Consider the following 8,767-nt stretch of genomic DNA (forward strand, 5'->3'; position numbering starts at 1 on the left):
GAAATTGTTTTAACATATTTTATTATTGAATGAGCATTATCCGAAATGTGATGTGCAGAACAAATAATCTGCTAAGAGATTTCAAAGGAAATCTCACTCTTATTTTAGCAAGGTAGATACAACTCATTACATACATTTTTTTTCAAGATAAACTATAACTAGTCCTCAAGTAAGAGGACTTGACAGTACTGTTTGTCACACATAGTTCATACTAACTTTATGTGGTAATTGAGGTGAACAGACAATTTCTTCTGATGCTTAATTTCAGAAATGGCCTTCATTTCTTTGAGAAAAACATTCCTGGATCATATAGCTGACAAAAGCCCTATCTTGTTTTCAAAATCATTTATTTACATTTCAAAGATGACAATGTGCTTAAAAAACTAAGTTTTCTAAAGTAGATGCTCTAAGTGAAAGAAGGGGAGAGGACTCTCTTTTCTTTTTTTCAACAGGGGAAGTATGCCTCTTATTTTAAACTAGAGGCCCAGGAAATTCCTGTATCTATTGAAGGAATTAACCTCAAAATATGAAAACCTTACCACAAAAATATATCTTGGCACAAATGACTTCAATAGTAAAAAAAAGAAAATACTAATATCAGACCAGGATTTTACATGGCAAGAAAATAAGAAGCCAATTGCACTCATGATTATAATGCAAAGTACTAGCAAATTTAAGTCATCTCTATATAATATGGTATATGATTATGTCATTACAAATTTTAATATGGTCATGATATTCTTTTAAATGCAATGTATATAACTTATCAAATTAAATGGGAAAATGAAATTACTTAGCTTATGCATTGCAGAAATTGATAACTTCCAAACACTTATATGATGTTATTTATATTTAAACTATAAAATATAACTATAAATCCTGGAGCAAATATTATATTCAGTGATACAATATTATAATTTGCTTTGATATCAGGGAGAAGATAAAAATGTTGCTACATCTGTATCTACATAACTGAATTCTGCAAGTTTTATTCAGTGTTATAAGGCAAAAGAAAAGATAATAATTGGAATGCAAATAAAATAGAATAGCTAAATTTGAAGAAAATGTGAAAATCAAGTTTAGTAATAATATTTAAAAAAACTAGAATAGCTTGCAATGTGGGTGAGTACATAAATCAGTATCACCACTTTAGAAAACTATTATTGTCTACCAAAACTGATCATAAACATACTCTACTATATGATAATGCAGTTCCCACTCTTAGTAATATAGCCTACAGATAAGCAAGCTTATTTCAAAAAATTTATACAAGCATCCTTAGCATTGCATTATTTTAAATAGCTCAAAATGAAGGTAGGAAAGCACCTATCAGTCTAGGGTAGATTTAATAACTACCTCATGGAATATTGATGTAATTATGTAATTTGATCAATAAAAATAAAAAAGAAATTACTGCTGTCATTACAAACAAATACACAGATGAATTAACAAACAGTGTTGCATAAAGTCAAACATAACATACTGTATGCTGTATAATTCCTTACTCATGGAACTTTTTAAAAGAACAAAAATAAATTATGATTTTAGAAGTCAGAATATTTATCTTTGATGGGATTGATGACTGGGAGGAAATACAAATGAGGCTCTTCAGATTCAGATAATGTTTTCTATCTTGATATTTAGAGATTTCATAGATATGTTCATATTATAAATATTCCTTTACAATACACTTATGGTGCATGCTGTTTACGAAATGTTTATTATACTTCAATTTTAAAAGTAAAAAATGTTTTTGTATTTTAGTCATAAAATATATAGTTTTGCAATAAACCTAGATGAAATTTAACTAATTCTATTTAAGCTATAGTCCTAGCACTGGAAGTATTGTAAAATAACATTCAAAATGTTTATCATACCCATACAGATAAAGCAATATTTTTTATATCCAATCAACTATGTCCTAAAAAGTTCTCATTAAAAGTGGGTTTTTCAGATATTCTGTTTATGGAGGCATTAAGTGCTTCAGTATCTTAACTCAAATATAATTCAAATAGTATCTCTGAAGACATATAAAACTATTATTTATGTTGGGATTTCTTTTAGCTTTGTGCTTTAGTATAGCACTATTAAAAATGCAATTATGTCAGTTATGCAAGTGTAATAATAAACAAAAATTAACTTCATGAATTTCATCTCAGCTTGAGTAGCAAAATGATTAAAACATAATTATCCTTATATTTGAAAATGTATATTAAAAACAAAATTTTATGAACAAATCTCAATCCAAAAATGTTGATATTATTTCAAAAATTTATACATACATTAAGGCAAACCTTAATGTATGTATAAATTTTGAATTTTTTATTTGAATTTCCTGACAACTCAATAAAAAGTGAAAAAAATACCTTCAGAAATACATAATATGAAAAGTTGCTAATTAATAACTTCTAAAAAATCTATGTTCAAAAGCTAAAGTTAAGTCTGGGGTGGTTTCCTCTGAGTCTCAGAGAGAATATTCTGTTTCCTTATTTTTTCCATCATATAGAGGTCACCTGTTTCCCTGGGCACATTCTTCATCTTCAAAGCCAACAATGGCAAGTTGAGTCTTTTTTCAGGCTGCCCTCTTTTGTAAACAATATTTCTCTGCCTCCCTCTTGAAAGGAAGCTTGTGATTACATTGGGCCTACCTGATGATCCAGGAAAATCTCATAAATTCAGGATTCTTAATTATATCTATTAAATGCTCATTACCATATAAGGTAACATATCCACCAGTTGTAGGATGTCTTTAAAGGTCCATTTTTCAGCCTTCTACAATTCCTTTTTCATTTATTTATCCCATTTAAAACCAGAGCTTCGTATTGTTTAAATAGAATGTATGATAGAAGAGTGGAGATTTGGAAGAATATTGAAGCCAAAATGAAACTAAAGGTCATAGTTGTTATTGTCTGGGAAGGAAGGAATATAGAAAGAAGAAAGGAATGTAGTTACTTTCAGGATATTAGACTGAGTAGGACTTCACCTCTTTGGGAACACAGAATATTTTTTTTGTATGAAACAAGATTTGAAGAAAACCTTGATTGTAGGCCCTCAAAATCATGAAATTTTAGCAACTGTAACACACCATATTCAAACCAATAAAAGTGTGTACTAGTATGTTAAAAGAAAACATAGTTGGTAGTATTTACTATAGGTTTTGACAGTGAAGTTATGAAAAAAAAATTTTGAATCAATATTCAAAATAAGAATTGTGAATCAATCAAACCCCCAGGTTTCAAATGTGATAATGAAATGATAGTTATCAATTTTATTATGCTCAAATGATGGGATGTATTGTTTAACCACAGCATATGATCATTTTCAATTAGATTTTTTTTAATATTGAGATTTGAGAGTTCTTTTATATATAAATACTAGTCCTTTGATGGATATGTGGTTTGCAAATATGTTCTCCCATTCTATACCATGTCTTTTAACCCAGGTAACAAAGTCTTTCACAGAGGAAATGTTTTTAAATTTGATGAGACCCAATTTCCAACTTTCCATTTATGGGTAGTGCTTTTGGTATCAAGTCTAGGGACTTTTCATTTAGCACTATATTCTAGTGATATTTTTGCCATTTTTTAAAGAAGTTAGATACACAGTCCTAGCTGAATAAAGATGAAGTGTTAAAGTCACTTATAGCTCCCCCTATTTAATTGCTATAAACATTGGCACAGGAAAATCTGCTAATTCAGTCAAGTATTTGTATTCATTTCTTATTGTTCCTGTAACAATTCGTCATAAACTTGGTAACTTAAAACAACACATATTTATTGTCTTACAGCTCTAGAGGTTCTGAGTCCAAAATGAGTATCATTTGGATAAAATCAAGTATTTGTGTTCCTTTTGGAGGATCTACAGGGCATTCTGTTTTCTTGCCTATTCCAGCTTCTACAGGCTGCTCCCATTCTTTCAGCCCATGGCTTGTTTCATCTTTTTTTTAAAAAAATGTATTTTTAATATATTTTTATTGATTTCAGATAGGAAGGGAGAGGGAGAGAGAGATAGAAACATCAGTGATGAGAGGGGATCATAGATCAGCTGCCTCCTGCACACCCCTACTGGGGATTGAGTCTGCAACCCAGGCATGTGCCCTTGACCAAAATCAAACATGTGACCCTTCAGTCTGCAGGTCAATGCTCTATTCACTGAGCCAAACCAGCCAAGACCTGTTTAATCTTTAAAGCAAATAATGGTTGGTCAAGTATTTCTCACACCACATCTGTGACATTGACTCTCCTGTGACTTCATCAACATTACTCAGGCAATAGAAACTCACTCTCAGACCACAAAATACAGGATATATTTATTCTAAAATAGTTTGCTTTATAAGGAGATGCCATAAAATCTATACTGTAACTAGTATACTTCAAAAAATACTCTACTAAATACTAAATAAAGCCTCAAACTTAAAGTAATCCTGAACCAGTCACAAGATTAAAACTATCACCTGTCACATTAATTTTTGTTTTTATCTCAAAGCAGTTTTGCATATGAAAGATACTAATTTGCATGCATATCAACCCATAATTTGGAGAGGGGGTTCTGCTCTTTGTTACTATTTTGAAAGAAAAAATAAAGCAAAAAATCAAGCAAGAATTGGCCTTTACATAGCCACTTCTATTTCAGATACAGTGTATGCTTTTACCCAAAGATCCAGGAATATAAATAGGATAATGAAAGGTATAAATGAAGAGAAACAGTTGCAGAGGTCAGAGAAGACACAGAGATAGCTGACTTAAATCTGTATTTGAAGTTATTCTGTTCACTCAAGAGTTTTTTCTCTTTAGTGATTATCAGGTCTGGCATGAATAGGTAGAAGATAAATGGCATAGAAGTAGGTCTCCTTCTCCTAGTATTATCTTTCTGCATAATTAATATAGCACCCAAGGTGCTGGGCATTGAGAATATGAAAATTAATGGGAAATTCTTTTATGTGAATAGCTAATAAACTAATGATGAGTTGGCAAATGGTTTTCATTTGATTTGCTTGGTTTGGTCTATTGTAAGTGGGAGCATGAAGTTCTCTGTGGACAAAAAATATAAATTCCACACACAGTAGAAAAGTTTTCTTTTCAAACTTGTAATATCAACCATACGTAAAGAATGGGTGAGTGTTTATATATATTTTGGATATTATATTTGTAGAACCTAGTCTACTTACTATGCAGTTACTTACAAAATGCCTATGTGAATTAAAATTTCAGAATTATTAGAAACCATAGAAAAGTAGGGAAATAGGAGAAATTGAAAAGAGTTAGGGAGTAGAGAAAAGTGATCATTTGACAAGAAAGAGACAGATTTCATTCATTATAATTAATAAGTACTTGCAATCTAACATTTATCCTACAGGTGAAAGTAATTTTATTGTTGTTCTTAATAAAAATGTCCAAGAAATCCCTTACAGAGGTTTTACTCATGCCTAAATAAATTCTTCATAATGATTTAGTCTCATCTTATAATTAGAATGGGATTTAGCACTAACATCCCCAAATTATATAATTAATTACATTCAGCTTCAATTACAATTACTAATTGATACAAAGCCTCTAGCTTAACTCCTAGAGGTAATCAATTTTACAACAGGAGTTGTGAACAAGTGGTTAGATTACCTTACTTAGCTCACTAGTTCATGTTAACTGGCTAATTACACAAAACAGTGGTAGGAAATTTGGTAAGTAATATTTCCCCCGAAGTTCTTAATTTGATAGTAAACTCTTCCAGTAGTCTAAATTATATTCTGCCCTTTAAGTCCTTCTCTATTACTTCTCTTGCCCTCTTTCTTGTGAATATAAGATCCTACTGAAGTGGGTCTATCTATTTTACAGTGATTTTCATGTTTTCAGTGCTAGCTATAGTTTACGGAAACTTCACCTTTGCTGTAAACTAACTACTAAAATTAGAGGAAGACACCGAAATAAAAAATATTTCTCAACATTCTGAGATGTTTGCGTTTTAAATATAGTGAGTCAATATTTTTTTTCTTTAACAGCTTTTACACTCCTGGTTTGGAGCATTAGATTTGAATATAGGGGCACACAGCACACAGGTGCATTGCTTAAAATGCAAATGCCTGAACTCCACTCGGAGCATCTGATTTAGATTCCTCTGGCCCATAGGGCATAATTTTAGAAACACTGAATTTGAAAGTGAAGAAGGATATCTTTTCAGGTACCCGGAATTTGTGGCCCTTGAGTAACTTAAAAAATTAACCAGACAAAATTGACTTCACTTGTGCTAGGTGTAGGTTTTAATTTTCTTTATGAAGCCATATTATTATACCAGAGAGAGGTGAACTAGCTACTTCAGCCTGTCTAAAAGATACATTTTAAATCAAAACTTATATAAATTCTTATTAAGCCCTTTCTGAAGTATCATTTTAAAATGTCCTTCCTAGTTAAGCTTTTTTCAGTAGCCTAACTACAACAACAACCAAAAAAAAAGAAAAATTATTTCTTTTTTCTTTTTATTTAATTTATTGGGGTGACACTGGTGAACAATTATACAGGTTTCAGGTGCACAAATCCACAACATATCATCTGTACCCTGCATCGTGTGTTCACCAGCCTAAGTCAAGTCTCCTTCCATCACCATTTATCCCCCCTATACACTCCTCCTTTCCCTCCCCACATCCCCGCCCTGCAATCACAGTACTGTTGTTTATATCCTTGAGTATTTTTCTTCCCTGACCACCCTGCTTTTTGCTCAATTCCTGAGCCTCCCCCACACCCCCAACAGCTGCCAGCCTGCTTTCTATGAGTCTATCTCTATTTTGCTCACTTCATTTTGTTCATTAGATTCCACATGTGAGTGAAATCATACGGTACTTGTCTTTCTCTGGCTGGACTATTTCCCTTAGCCTAATGCCCTCCAAGTCCATCCATGTTGTCACAAATTAAGTTTTCCTTCAAAAAATTATTAAACAGGAATATATAGAAACATCTTGGCCTTCATTCAGAAATTTGACCACAATTTTCTTGTTAAGTGTTGCTTAACCCAAGTGATGTAAAAATAGATATCTACTAAGCAGCTTAAACATAGACCCTGACTCATGTCACATACTCAGATAAGTAGTAATAGCATGCACAGAAAAATAGAAACTACCATACAATACACATCCCAGATATAGGTAATTATAAAATCATTCTCTATGTGAAGAAACACATAGATAAAGGTCACTTTGGAGACTAGTAATTCCCTAAATCTGATTCCTAAAATGGAAGCCAGAGAACCAGACTCAATTATAATTAAAGGCCCTCCTAAGTACATAAACTCACAATGTGATCTATGTTACAAATCTTGTGGATATTTGATAAATATTTGTTATTTCTGCATTAACTTGAAATATCTCATGTATTATAAAAAACATATATATATATATGTACTAGTATATATATACATATTTACATACACATATATATATATACATATGAATATATACTTTATAAAAATTTCACAAATACATCAATATTATCATGTATAATGTATCATAAAGTACTATATTTATGTAATATGTAACAATACATTATAAAATTTATTTAAATACCACTATACTGCTGTAAGTATGTGTGTCTGTGAAAATAAAATATTTCATTTAGAACTTGTTTGGGTATAAGTAGCAGATTTGCCTTAAATAAAATAAATAAATTGATTAACTCATATAAATGAAAAAAACGAGGACTACAGTTAGATTCAAGCACAGCTATATTATGTGGATTATCTGGATTCATGGTATATGTTGACTTAGCTTTCTTTTTCTCAATGTCTTTTTTTTTTTTTTTTCAGGACTGTGGGGAGGCTTACTGACCATAGATGCTGTTTTCAGTATCCTAGGTTCAAATAAAAAATAAAAAAAGAGTTATTACTGCTGACTATTCCAAAATTGTGTGTGGGATCTGAATTATTTAGTTTGCTTACTTGTTCCTAGCCTTGATCTATACTGTAGACAGGAGAATGTCATTAGGATGGGTAAAAAGTATCTTCTAAGGCAATGATACTCCAGGATTTTTCAAAGATAATTATTAGATTTTTAGCTAGTTTAATTGAATGGACAATATCTTTTTAAAAATAAAAGAAACTTCAAAAGAGAGAAAAGTTCAGGAATGTTAACAATTACTGGGAATCCAATCAGCAGCCTTTCAGTACATGGGAGGATGCCCAACCAACTGAACCACACTGTTCAGGGCAACTTAATTCTGTTATAGCCACGTTGACTTAAAGGGGTTTGATATAATTAAATTGATATAGTGAGGAAATGTTGGCTAAATGGATCTGGAGTGCTGAAGAAATTTATAGGCTGAAAATATTATATTTTAAAATACGTTTTTATTGATATTTGAGAGAGAGAGAGAGAGAAACAGTCCAACCGGAGATCGATCAAAGCTGCAACCTAAGTATTTGCCCTGGTCAGGAATTGAGCCGATAACCTTTCAGTGTACAGGATGATGCTTACCCAGCTGAGCCACACTGTCCAGGGCTGAAAATATACATTTTAAATATATATGTTAATTAAAATTGGGATAAGAACTTTAGGACTTGAATATTTATGAGACTGTTGGAGAAGGACTAAGCAAAGAAGGCTGAGGAGTGTAATTCCAAGGTTGCTAATCTGTCTATTTCCTCCTTATCTGGGCACCTGGTAGGAATCACTTCCTGGCCCCTGCTGTTGAGTGGGGTCCAATGACTGGTTTCACCAATGCATGCTTGTGACCATTTGTGAAATACACAATTTAACTGACCTAGGAAATCCTTCCAGTTTCTCTCA

The 8,767-nt window shown here is 31.7% G+C and overlaps 1 long non-coding RNA gene across 1 annotated transcript in view; it reads left to right on the forward strand.

The window, feature by feature from the left end:
- LOC129147212 (uncharacterized) overlaps positions 1–7,862 on the forward strand; it is a 69,769-nt gene extending 61,907 nt beyond the window's left edge. Inside the window, exon 3 of the long non-coding RNA XR_008554554.1 lies at positions 7,789–7,862. This is a non-coding gene — a long non-coding RNA (uncharacterized LOC129147212). The remainder of the gene's footprint in view (positions 1–7,788) is intronic.
- The last annotated feature ends 905 nt before the right edge of the window (positions 7,863–8,767 follow it).

Source organism: Eptesicus fuscus, chromosome 19, assembly GCF_027574615.1.
Source record: "Eptesicus fuscus isolate TK198812 chromosome 19, DD_ASM_mEF_20220401, whole genome shotgun sequence".
In the NCBI taxonomy this organism is placed as follows: domain Eukaryota; kingdom Metazoa; phylum Chordata; class Mammalia; order Chiroptera; family Vespertilionidae; genus Eptesicus; species Eptesicus fuscus.